The sequence below is a fragment of the Zonotrichia leucophrys genome, chromosome 4 (assembly GCF_028769735.1).
Source record: "Zonotrichia leucophrys gambelii isolate GWCS_2022_RI chromosome 4, RI_Zleu_2.0, whole genome shotgun sequence".
In the NCBI taxonomy this organism is placed as follows: Eukaryota; Metazoa; Chordata; class Aves; order Passeriformes; family Passerellidae; genus Zonotrichia; species Zonotrichia leucophrys.
In genome coordinates this window covers 47549834-47561367 of record NC_088173.1, presented here as the reverse complement: position 1 = coordinate 47561367, position 11534 = coordinate 47549834, and the positions used below count along the sequence as shown (strand labels likewise).

The 11534-nt window shown below is 36.6% G+C and overlaps 1 long non-coding RNA gene across 1 annotated transcript in view; it reads left to right on the top strand.

Annotated features, from left to right (window-relative positions):
• Positions 1-2246: 2246 nt before the first annotated feature.
• Positions 2247-11534, top strand: part of LOC135447440 (uncharacterized) — a 44972-nt gene continuing 35684 nt past the window's right edge. Inside the window, exons 1-2 of the long non-coding RNA XR_010440121.1 lie at positions 2247-2329; positions 3690-3815. This is a non-coding gene — a long non-coding RNA (uncharacterized LOC135447440). The remainder of the gene's footprint in view (positions 2330-3689; positions 3816-11534) is intronic.

The window sequence follows — 11534 nt, the reverse complement described above, 5'->3', positions numbered from 1 at the left end:
TCCTAATGGGAAAATATTCCAAAGTAATACATTACACTTCAAAGATTTTTTTCTTCTCTGATTTTATGGGCTGAGACTACGTGAAGTTGGTGTTTTTCTTCAAGCATATCATGTCTTTGGCATTTTTTTAATGATTTATGTCCATATGTTTATGTGTTACTCAGGCTCTTAGAAGCGACTTCTTCAGTATTTCAAGATATATTTCTCACACAATAAAAACCAATACCCTCACAATTTTATTTTTTATTAATATATATCCTTTACCATTTGTCCCTCTCTATATATATATATTATAGGCATTCTTTAGACTTCAGAGAGAAATAGGTTTTTGGTACTGAGTAAAGAAGTAATTCCATAAAGAACTGAGCAAGTAATTCAGTTGAATACTGTGTCTTTAAAGATTTAAAAGGATTTAAAAATCCTTTATATATTTTCTTGTCTTGGCTGTATGAAGCATTGTTATTTGTTGTTATCATGGTTATTGCAATATTTTCATCTCTTTGTTACATTCTTCATCAGCTGCAGCAGGTTGTGTAAGATTATCTGAGTTTTATGTCAGCACAATCTCCTCTTTTTTTTTTTTTCCTTGTGCTATACAGAGCACCCTAGACTGTTGTAGAGGAAGGTTGAGTGGACTGTTGTCTCATTTGGATAGCAACTTGATTTTATAAAACCTTTACTCCTCTTTCTTTCATGTTCTGAGTCGTTTTGTCCAGGCGGCCACTTATTGCTGTTGTTTCTGGTTATATACCATCTTCATTAAATGGAAGGTTTGTATCATTTTCTTTCTTCTAAATGCAAATTTCTGAGGCTCTTGGCTCATCCCTTGTTTCACAGACCATAATCACCTAATCTATTTAATTGAAATTTCCTCGTAATTTCCTCGAAATTTCCTACTTCTCCATATTTGACACAATGTCAAGTGACTCTGCTCGCAGAAGCAGAGCGCGTCCATTTTGTGTTGTCTTTTCTTGCATGCAATGGCAGTGGTTCAAAACCACTTCTCAAATGGCCCTCAGCCATGTGGACAGCTAATTGTTTGTATTCCATTCCCCCTGAGTCAGGAGAATATTTGGCTTAGAACATGAGAAAATAAGGAGCACGAGAAATCTAACCAAACTGATGAAATAAGATGGTTCAGAAAATTGCAATATCCAAGAAAGAATTCCCTGGCCCACCCTCACCTCTAGTGTTATGTTGTTGCTTAGCAAAATAATAGACTGCAATCTTTAGTTGTTTATTAAACTAATGCATCGACAGAACAGAAGAGAATATTTCTGGTGGAAAAGACAAAAATGATCACCCAGTTTAACTGCCTGTCCATTTCAGGGCTGCGTAGAAGTTGAAACATGTTGTTAAGGGCATGTTGTCCAAATGCTTCTTGAGCATTGGTAGGCTTGGGGATCAATCACCTCTCTAGGGATCCTCTTCCAGTTCTGATCACCCTCCCTAAAGGTGATGCCTCAGGTTTTAGGTTTTATATTTTTCAGATTCTGTGCTGCTTTAGTGTCTAGTTCTGAGCTTTATATGAGGGGATGGTGAGCTCTCTTCACAGAGTAGGCAGACAGAACAATTCCTGCTCTAGCTGGGGACCAAGGGCAACTGATCCAAATCTCAGGCCCAAGAGCATAAACAGCAGTGGACTGAAGAGAAAACAAGAAGGATGGGACTTCATAATCTAAAGCTATAATTGGACCATGAACTCCAATATGCAAATGGACCAGAAGTTATAAAAGTTTGAGACCCCACGACCTGTTGTATATTTTGGGTTCACTTGGGGTATAGCCCTGGCTGGGCTCTTGAGCTGCCCAAGGTGGATCCATTGAGGCCTTTTAATAAATCCCTACTGTATTCTTTAACTCTGTCTAGCCTCTGTTCTAGGTCAGCCTTCAGAAGGCATCGAAGGAATGCTTCCTAATGTCCAGTCTAACTTTCCCCTGGCACAGCTTAGAACTCTTGTTTCCTGTCAGTGGGTACCAGAGAGAAGAACACAGTGTGGAGACCCTGGAAGACATCCCCTAGGTTGGGGAAGAAACAACAATCTTCCCTGAAAAAGCTGTTAAGACCCTATTGGCACCTTGTGGAGGGATAGAATGTAAGAGAATAGTTCAGAAGGTAGTCTCACACCTGAGGAGTTGCAGCTGTAAGTAATTACCAAAGATTAGGAACAGCCCTGCCCTTAATAGGCCACAGCTGCATCCAATAAGGAGATGAGTGCTAGAAAAGAGTGGGTTAGCTGGTGGTGAAGAGAGTTGGAGTTTGTTGCTTGTGCTGTGAAGAAGAAGGAGTCAGTGTTGTGAGGAACTGCCCATGAGAAATCACCAAGAAGGTATGGAGCTTTGCAATATGGCAACAGCTCCTTCCCTTGTTCCTATGTCCCTCAGCCACTTCCTCCATATTTCTTTAATGAGCCTCATCTTTGTAATGCCGCAAGACCAGGCTGACCCCTGGCCCCTCGGGAGGGAGAAACCTGGAGACTCCCCATGAGGGGGTCTGGGACCCTGGACATCTCACCATAACGCTGAATTCAACATCTGTGGATATTGTGCAAAGGTCCTTTTTGCTTCCTTGCCCTGGGCTTTATTAGCATCAATTCAACCTGCAATGACTCAGTATTTCCCTCTCTGTGTTCCCTTCTCAGGAAGCAGCAGGAAGGAATGAGGTCTCCTGTCAGATTTTTTTTTCTCCAGCCTAGGGAAACCTACTGTTCTGTTCCTAATAGGGAATTCCTTCCAGCCCTTTCACCTGCTTTGCTGTCCTCTTCTGGACTGTAAACTTGTTTGTTTGGGGTTTTTGGAGAGCACAGTTTAGTTTCCTTTTGAAGATGACAAAACTAAGAAGCTTTAGAATTACTGCAAGTTTGGTTTGGATTTGTTTTAATCAGTAAATCTTCTGTCAAATTATTTCTTATTCCCATAGTTTACTGCTGAGATCACACTTGTCTGTGCTTGATGGTATTGAGAGGCTTGATGCTACTGAGGGCTTTGCTCAGGTTTTGATTGAGTTTAGCTGCTTCAGATAAATATTGCATATTTATTTATAAGCATATGTGGTCTTCAACATCCCTAAGTCTCTCAATTCTTTTCTCTCTGGAAGCCCAACATGAACAATTTATGTCAAAATGTCACACACATTACACGGTTATTTGTATGATGTAATCTAGTTAAATCAACTGGAAGCTAAAAAAATAGATATTTCTTATATAATAGTGGTTTTAGAGGGTGAGAAAAACTTGTAGCCCACAGCACAAGCAGGTGTCAAAAATATAAGTTTTCAAAATGTACTGTAACTGTTAGGAACTAAAGTAAGAAATGTATTTAACATGACAATGTATTGAAATCCACATTAAAAAAAAAAAAAAAAAACAGCAAAAAACCCACAAACCTCACCTCCAACCCTAAAAGTTGAGCCAACCCTATATAATTTTTTCAGAGCTAACTTCATTGAATTTCTCTAGTAGACTTCTCTTGAGTTTTTTTACAGAAGTGAGAGAGCTGATGTACTTAAGGCTGTTAAAATATGGATGGGAGCAATTTCATTCCATTAACATTTAAGCAGTGCATTGGAAGTACAGCTGTACCTTACAGGATGGTATAAGTCCTGGTGTAAGAGAGTAGATGAATTATAAAATAAATTTGGTGGCAAATGGTCCCTGAAAGGTATTCATTTGATCACATCCTTTTTTACAGGATTCCTACACCACTTAGCAAAGCTGGTAAAGTTATTTTTTAGCCATCAGAGAACAGGAAGGAGAGAAATCTGCTAAGCAACCTCTGCTATGCTGCATGCCAGGCTACAAAATAGCTGTTCAATAGGTAAGCAGATCTTTCCCATTTAATTATAAAATAAACAGAGGTGTGGAGATGGTGGAGGTGGAAAAAGCTGATGAAATTCTCTAGGAAGGGAGGAACTCTGCTGTATCTGAGTTCTGACACAGCATCTATTGTAAAACCATTTGTTTCAAGTCAGCTGTGAGATTTTTGGTTAGGAACTGTGCTGTAAATACTTAAGAAAAAAACCCCAACATTTTCTGTAGAAAGAGATTTGTCTTTGAAAAGGCTGTCCAGAGCTAGAAGTCATTTAGTTTAGCTGTATATAATCAAGGAAATGCAAGGAGAACCAGAGACTACATAAATTCCCTGAAAGACTTATCTGAGAGAGACTTAAGGTAATATACTGATGAGTACTGTGGAAATTTGAGTTTAAATTTGCATATTTTTTTTCTTGGACACTGCATTTCTGTATTCATAAAGCAGAATGAAGTAAGAACTGCATTCCCTGCATAAGGAATTCTTTTCTCTTTAGTGTAAGTCAGCATTGAAAGAGACACAACATCCAGCCTCCAACATTATTTTCCTTTCTCTCTGTAGGTCAACTTATTCATTATTTGTGGAAATTGTGGTCAGTGTGTATTCTTGAAAAATGCTGTTTATCTCTGAACATTAGTAAGAAAATAGGAAAGCAGCTCTCAAGAGTTGGCAAAAAGCAGGAATGCATGAAATAATGCATAACTTCAATTTTATTTTTCTCTAGTAACAAACTGATGTTGCTTTCTCTGTCGGGAGCAGAGAATGTGCAGGATTTGGCCCTTGTTTAGGAAAGCCACTTATTAAAACTTGATATACTGAATTATTTCTCTGCCCCCTCCTTCATGTAATGCTTCTAAAATATTTCAATGGTGTATTTTTTGTGTCGTTGAAATTACAAACTAGATGCTGAAGCAATCAAAGGTTGAAGTGTGCTGTTCAACATGCATGTATTAGACCTGCAGGGGTAGGTAGAACTTTCATATACAAATACAGTGACTGAATTTAGTTCACAGTGTGTAAATGGACTGTTGAGAAGATTTTTATGTTGCACCCTGATGTCCTGTAATGCATTCATACTGTGAAATGCTCATTTGTTGTGCCATAGTCCTGCTGTATCCCTGAGATTTTTTTTTCAGTGGCCTTCATCTACAGATGAAGAAAAGCAGGGTATGTTAAATAAATACAGTGGGAGTTTTTCAAATGACTAAGAAATAAATTAAGTAATCAGCATTTCACCTGCTGTACAAAAATGGATGTCATTAGAAACACTACAGGGTAGGTTTCCAGCACATAAAGACTCTGAGTAGCTGCAATCTTTGATAATGATGAGAGTTGCATGTTTAATTCCCTGTGTGCCTCACTGAGAATTAGTTAGTAGCTGTATGGGACTTAAGATCAGCTAAAGCTGTCTGTAACTCCAAGTTTTAATTTCCTAAAGTTGTGCATACTTTTTTCTTTTGGCTTACAGATCTGTAGACACTCTGCTCTGATATTTTACATGCAAATTTGAGTCTTGCTGGAACTTTCTGTCTCAGTCTGAGCTGATGAGAAAAGCCCCATGATAACCATATGTTACACTGACTCTGTAAAGGGAGCAATGGGATATTCTGTACTTTTTGTAGCTGTCACTGGATAGGTAACTTTTTCCTGAACTGAGTATTTAGGCCCCCATGGAGAACTGGATTTAGAATCCTGTGCTTCCTGAGATACAGTGATTTTGATATGAAAACAAAAGAAAAAAGTTTAAGACAGAAAACAATATTCTGTACAACTGTGAGGGGACAAAAAAACTCAATAGCTGGAAATGCATCATGAGGATAGTTTTTTCCAGCTTTCACAAAAAATCAACATGTGAATTTGTCTCCTCTATCATTTTCATTTTTCTTCTTGAATGAAGGATAATAGATTCTCTGGGATTTTTTTTTTTTTATTTTTCAGCATTTATGTTAAAGACTAGGGTAGGTATCTTCAAATAGCTTCAACAGTGTTTACTTGCTACTCCTGTTACTGAGAGAGCATTCCCTATGGTTCCCTCTTAGAACCTGTGACAAGTTTTCCCCATTCATTGACAATTCTGGATGTTTTCCTGTTCCAGTAGTTAGTTTGAAATGTGCTCTGACTATTTTCAGACAAACAGAGACTTGCTGATTTTCTGTTTCAAAACCTTGCTATGTGGTTAGCATTTTTATTTCATCTCATTTTTCTAAGCAACAGTTGGTGCTTGGTGAAAATGAGCAAAAAGTTGCCAATCAGACTTTATCAAACTGGGATTAAAATTACACAGATTGTACACAAGGGTAGCAGCTATTTACCTTTTATTTCTTTGTAGATCCTGTTCAACATTGTACCTGATCTAAGACTTCTCAAAGGCTTTCAAGACCTACTTGAATATAGTGCCCAAGATTTTCTTAGATATTAAAAAAATTGTAAGCGCAAAATTGTTTCCCCTTATTTCTTTTTTGCTATGTACTTTAAGGTCATACTGAAACCACTTATATATTGAAACTAAATTTTAGAAAATATTTCCAACACTCATGAAAATGATAAGGACAGCAGCAATCATGGAAGAATTCTTATTTGGCATTAGGATTTGACTTGATGACCTTGGGGGACTTTTCTGACCTTAGTGATTCTATATTTTTAATATATTTAAGCTATGGTATAGTTAAACATAAAATAGGCGTGGGGGGATGTGGAGAGATCAAGCCTAAGAGATTGATTATATGAATTTTTTAGGATAAATAAGATGAGGAATATTTCACGGAGTAAATGTGTAGCGAGTGTCACAAAGAGCTCAAGATGGCCTTGTCTGCTGAGGAAACACCATTTTAGTTGTAGAAACAATTTTTGTTTTGCCAGAGAAGCAGAATTTTCACAGTCACATGTTATTTCTGTATCTAATAATTTTCACATGCATTTTGGTCATAGGAACTTGTTTTGAGCATATTTGACAGCCTGTTAAAGTGTCAAAGCAAAATCACATTGAAACAAGCAGATGGATTGCGTGCCCAGATGAGAGAGATGCTGCCTTACTTGGTTATCCAGCAAAAATGTGATAAATGTCCTAGGCTCGGGAGAGGTTTATGTGGAGTTTAAATCTACAGTACACATCAAGGTCAATCAAACACAGGTCACAAATCTATAGGATACCAGCCTTCATTAAAGCTCCTAGTGTCACTGTCATATTTTCTAAAAAAAAATCCCTTCACCAGGATTTCTTCTCCTGGGAAGCTGAGAAGGCTCAAAGAGAAATGAAAACTATAATTATCTGATTGCTTCTCCTTTGTTTGCTGCTTTGGAATCTGGTCTGGAGATTGTTTACCAACTACTCATTGATTGGTTTCATGTGAATTGTTTTAACTTATTGGCCAATCACCATCAGCTGTGTTGAGGCTCTGACGAGTCACAAGTTTTTCATTATCATTCTTGCTAAGCCTTCTGTTGTGTATCCTTTCGCTTTAGTATAGCATTCTTTAATATAATAGAATATCATAAAATAATATGAGAACATGGAGCGAGGTTCTCATCTCCCGCCTCATCCTGGGGACCCCTCACAAACTCAACACTCCTAGGATTGCTTTTGTGTTGCTGTTTGGAAGCAGGGCTTAGTGAGACTTCTCTGTAAAGATCTTTTCTTCACTGATTTGCAGACAGATGATGTTTCTGTCCATTGGACATCTAGTTTTGCTGCCTGGCTTAACTTTCATCTTAAAGTATTAGCTTGAAATAACACCAGCATATGTTTTAGAGAGTATAGGGGAAAATATTTCAAGGGAATGTGAGAGAGTAATTTGGATGGGGTGAAAGAATGAAGGCACAAGTAAGAGAGAAGAGGGCAGCCAGGGCGTAGTTAGTGGGACACTTTTTATGCTTAAAACAGATGTGTAACATCTTGTCTTCAGGTTGTTTGCAGGTGTTTGGTTTGCTGCAGTGTGTTATCTCTTCTTTCGGATAATTTGGGCTCTTTCTCAGTTGTGTTGTGATTAAAAGACAGTGCATTTTCTACTTTGTGTAAGAGGAATCCTGGCAACTTGCCACCCTCTGTCAGAAAGAAAAATTGTGCCCAGGTAGGGCTATTTTGATAAAAAGACAGAATGGTATAATAGGGAGGATAATATTGTTATAATTTGTGAATGTCATCAGGAGTTGATGAGCACTCTCAGAGTGAAATCATCACATAAACTATTTAATTCTCAGAAGCTGAATATGTGAGTATTTTGACATCAGCCATCTACTGAGTAAATCAATGTTAGCTGAATATTTCTTACACAAGTTTTTTGTTTTTTTTTTCCATTTTCCTTCCCCCATTAGGAATTAACAGGGCTGATTGCAACAGCTTATCAATATTACAGACAAATCTACTAACCACCAAGGTGGTCCTCTTGCTGATGATTCAGGTTGCTAAAGAAGTTTTTATTTATGTAAATTTATATCTTCTAGTTTGTTAATATTCCCACACTGGGTGAATGTTATGTACAAGGAGCTGGTTTATCTGGTATGAAAAGAAAATCATCATTTTAGACAAATATTAGTCAAAAATCTTATGTGCATTTATTTATAATAATAAAAATATTCAGACTACCTGAACGCCACCAAGGAAAGTTTAAAATTCATTTCTGTTGTTAAATAATATTAATAGAAATTTCCTTACTTACTACGATGATGGCTTCTTCACTTTTTTTTTTTTTGTATAATTTCTTCTATTCCATAGAGGAAAAATTATGAAGGAAATTTGAACTATGAGAAAGTAGATATGCAAAAACTGGGGGGGTTTAACACCTACTGTGACATGGTTACCTGTATTAAAACCCAAGGGGGATGAAAGTGAATGGAAAGAAGGAAAATGTCATTTGGGAAGCATCATTTGCATTTTCAAGATTGTTTATTAAGCATTTGTTTTAATGAGCAAATTTTTGTCATTTCATAGGTGTTTGGCAATTATCAATGATGGTGTCATTCCCAGACCAGTCATAAATATTTACATCCCTGTACTGAGCTTAATCAACTAATATATGTGTGTATATATATATATTCTCCCTATTTTGCTGCCCCCAGAGCATATTTTTCAGTTGTCAAACTCTTTCTTCTTCAGGGCTGTAAATCAGTTCAGAAGAGTTAACTCTAATGATTTAATTAAGTCTTTTTATTATAGAATATGGCATTAATTTAATTTCTAATTTAAGATGCTTAAATAGCCTTATAGACTCAATTAGGTGAATCACATTGAATATCTATCTTTCAAATAAATAACATGGGCCTTTGTATAAATGGCATCTAATCTCTAATTATCTTTTTGTAAGGATTTCCTCTTAAATATTTTATGTTTTGTAATGTTCATGTAAGATCTACCTAAATATTCTCAAGGGACTTCCTTCTAGAAAAGTTGCTGATAGACATTGACTGTGAAGGGTGAATGTACTTAATGCATTGAGTATTACAAATATGAATAACTTGAGTTCAGCACAGGGTTCTAGAAAGCAATTAATATTTATGGAACAAAATATTTGAACATGTGCATAATTCTGAATGCGTGTGTGTATAGACTTCTGTTATGTACATAAATTTGCACATCATAGTACCTTTATGAGTCTGAGACATATATGACCAATTTCTTTAATATGATAACTAAAATTATTTTAGGCTAATGTAAAGACAGACCTTTTACTTACTTTTTTGTGTTGTTAAATTACCAAATTCATTCAGAGAAAGATTAAACCAGAACTCTTCATCCCCTGTGATGGCAATATGTAGTAATGAAAAGTTACAGTGCTTTGGGTACTTTTCATTCAGTTTAGTTTTGCCATTTTAAAATTTATCATTAAATTATTATGATTAAATTCCATTTTAATGAAATCCAAGGTTGAAAAGCCAGTTTCTTTAATGTCTGTTCCTTACCCATTGTTTGTAAATACAAATCATGGCTGTTCTGATTTTCAAGCTTATTATGTCACAGTTTCATAAAAAAAAAAAAAAAAAGGAAATGGAATTACTGGGATGATAAAACACCCATTTCCATAGTAATTGTGTTTTAACACACCAAGCACCATGTCTAGTGTTTTCCCTTTCTGTAGTGCCAGTTGGGTTTTTTTCAGATGGTTTGCTTTCAGGGCTTTATTTTGCAGAAGGGAGAATGGATTTTAGAGATCTGTCAAGTGCTGCTAGCTGGAGGTGTCTGAGCAGATGTGCTCACTTGATGTGTGTGTAAAGGACATAAAAATGAACAGCAGGAGTGGTAAACATGCATGAGGACTGTGCATCATCACAGCTATGCCAGCTCCTTTGGTCCCTCATTGTCATAATTTACTTGTGGGGAATTTTGGAAGGAATTTGAGGTGGGACCGTTGACTTTTTACATGATGGAGTTTATTTTTTTATCTTTTGTATAGGCAGGAAGGGTTAGTTTGGCTCACATCTTTACTGCATGGCTCAGAAGGTTAGAAGACCCTTAGTTATGAGACTTTCTAAGGAGTTATTGACTAATAAAACACTGCTTACAAGGATTTTTATGCTTTTGACCTAATCTTTAAATATTTCATCTTATGGACACATGCTGCAGTGTAAGCTTTCTTTCCTTGCACTTCAGATTCCAACACTTCCTTAGCCTTTTAAGCCTTCCAGCAGTTCTTTACTGATGAAGACTCAATAGATTTTTGCTGTTTGGTATCCCAGATGCCCTTTGAAGCAAGAACCTTGTTCTTACAAAGAAGAGAAGGGCAAGTTCCCTGCTCTGTCTCTGCACAGTGCTTTGTGGTGGTGTTTGAGGGTCCCCAGGATGAGGGAAGAGATGAGAATCTTGACTCCATGTTTCAGAAGGCAGATTTATTATTTTATGGTGTTATATTGAAAGAAAATGATATATTAAAACTATACTAAAGAAAGAGAAAGGAGGCATCAGAAGGCTGGCAAAGAATGATAATAAAATCTTGTGACTGCTCACAGCCTTGGCACAGCTGGACCTGTGATTGGTCATCAAGTAAAATCAATCCACCTGAGACCAATCAAAGATGCAGCTGGTGGGTAAACCATCTCCAGACCACATTCCACAGCTATCAGATAATTATTATTTACATTTCTTTTCTGAGGCCTCTCAGCTTCTCAGGAGAAAAGATCCTGGCAAAAGGATTTTTCATGAAATATATCGGCAACAGTACTTGAAAATCTTGGGATGGTGAGTGGACAGGGCTGTGCTCTCCCACAATTCACCTTTTCAAAATTAAGTTTTCAGTGAGCTGTGACAGAAGGAGAGAAAAAGGATAGGAGAACAAGGCAGGGAAATTCCACTTGCACAGATTAGCCTCGATGCACATTGATCAACCACAACAGTAAGAGCTTTTGAGAGAGGCTATATAGCAAAACAATAAATTTTCCATTTTATAACAGAATGGAGAAAAAAGGACATGTGTAACTTTATGAATCAAATTAGATAGCCAAAATTGAAAATTATATGCAATAATAAGAAAAAATACTGCTTTGTTTATTTTCAAAAGAAGCAGAAGTAAATTTATGGAAATTGCTTCTATTTTCCAGCTCCACTAGCTTTCACAGAAAATCCCATTAACAAAAGATGAAACTAAACATATATTTTGTAATAAATGTGTGACTTTTCAAAAAATGAAGAAATTATTGCAAGAACCTGAACTTCAACTCTGCTTTTTCCTTTTTATTTTATTTTCCCATTGAGGCAATTGGGAATTATTTAATTTGAATATCCACAACAGCGGCAGC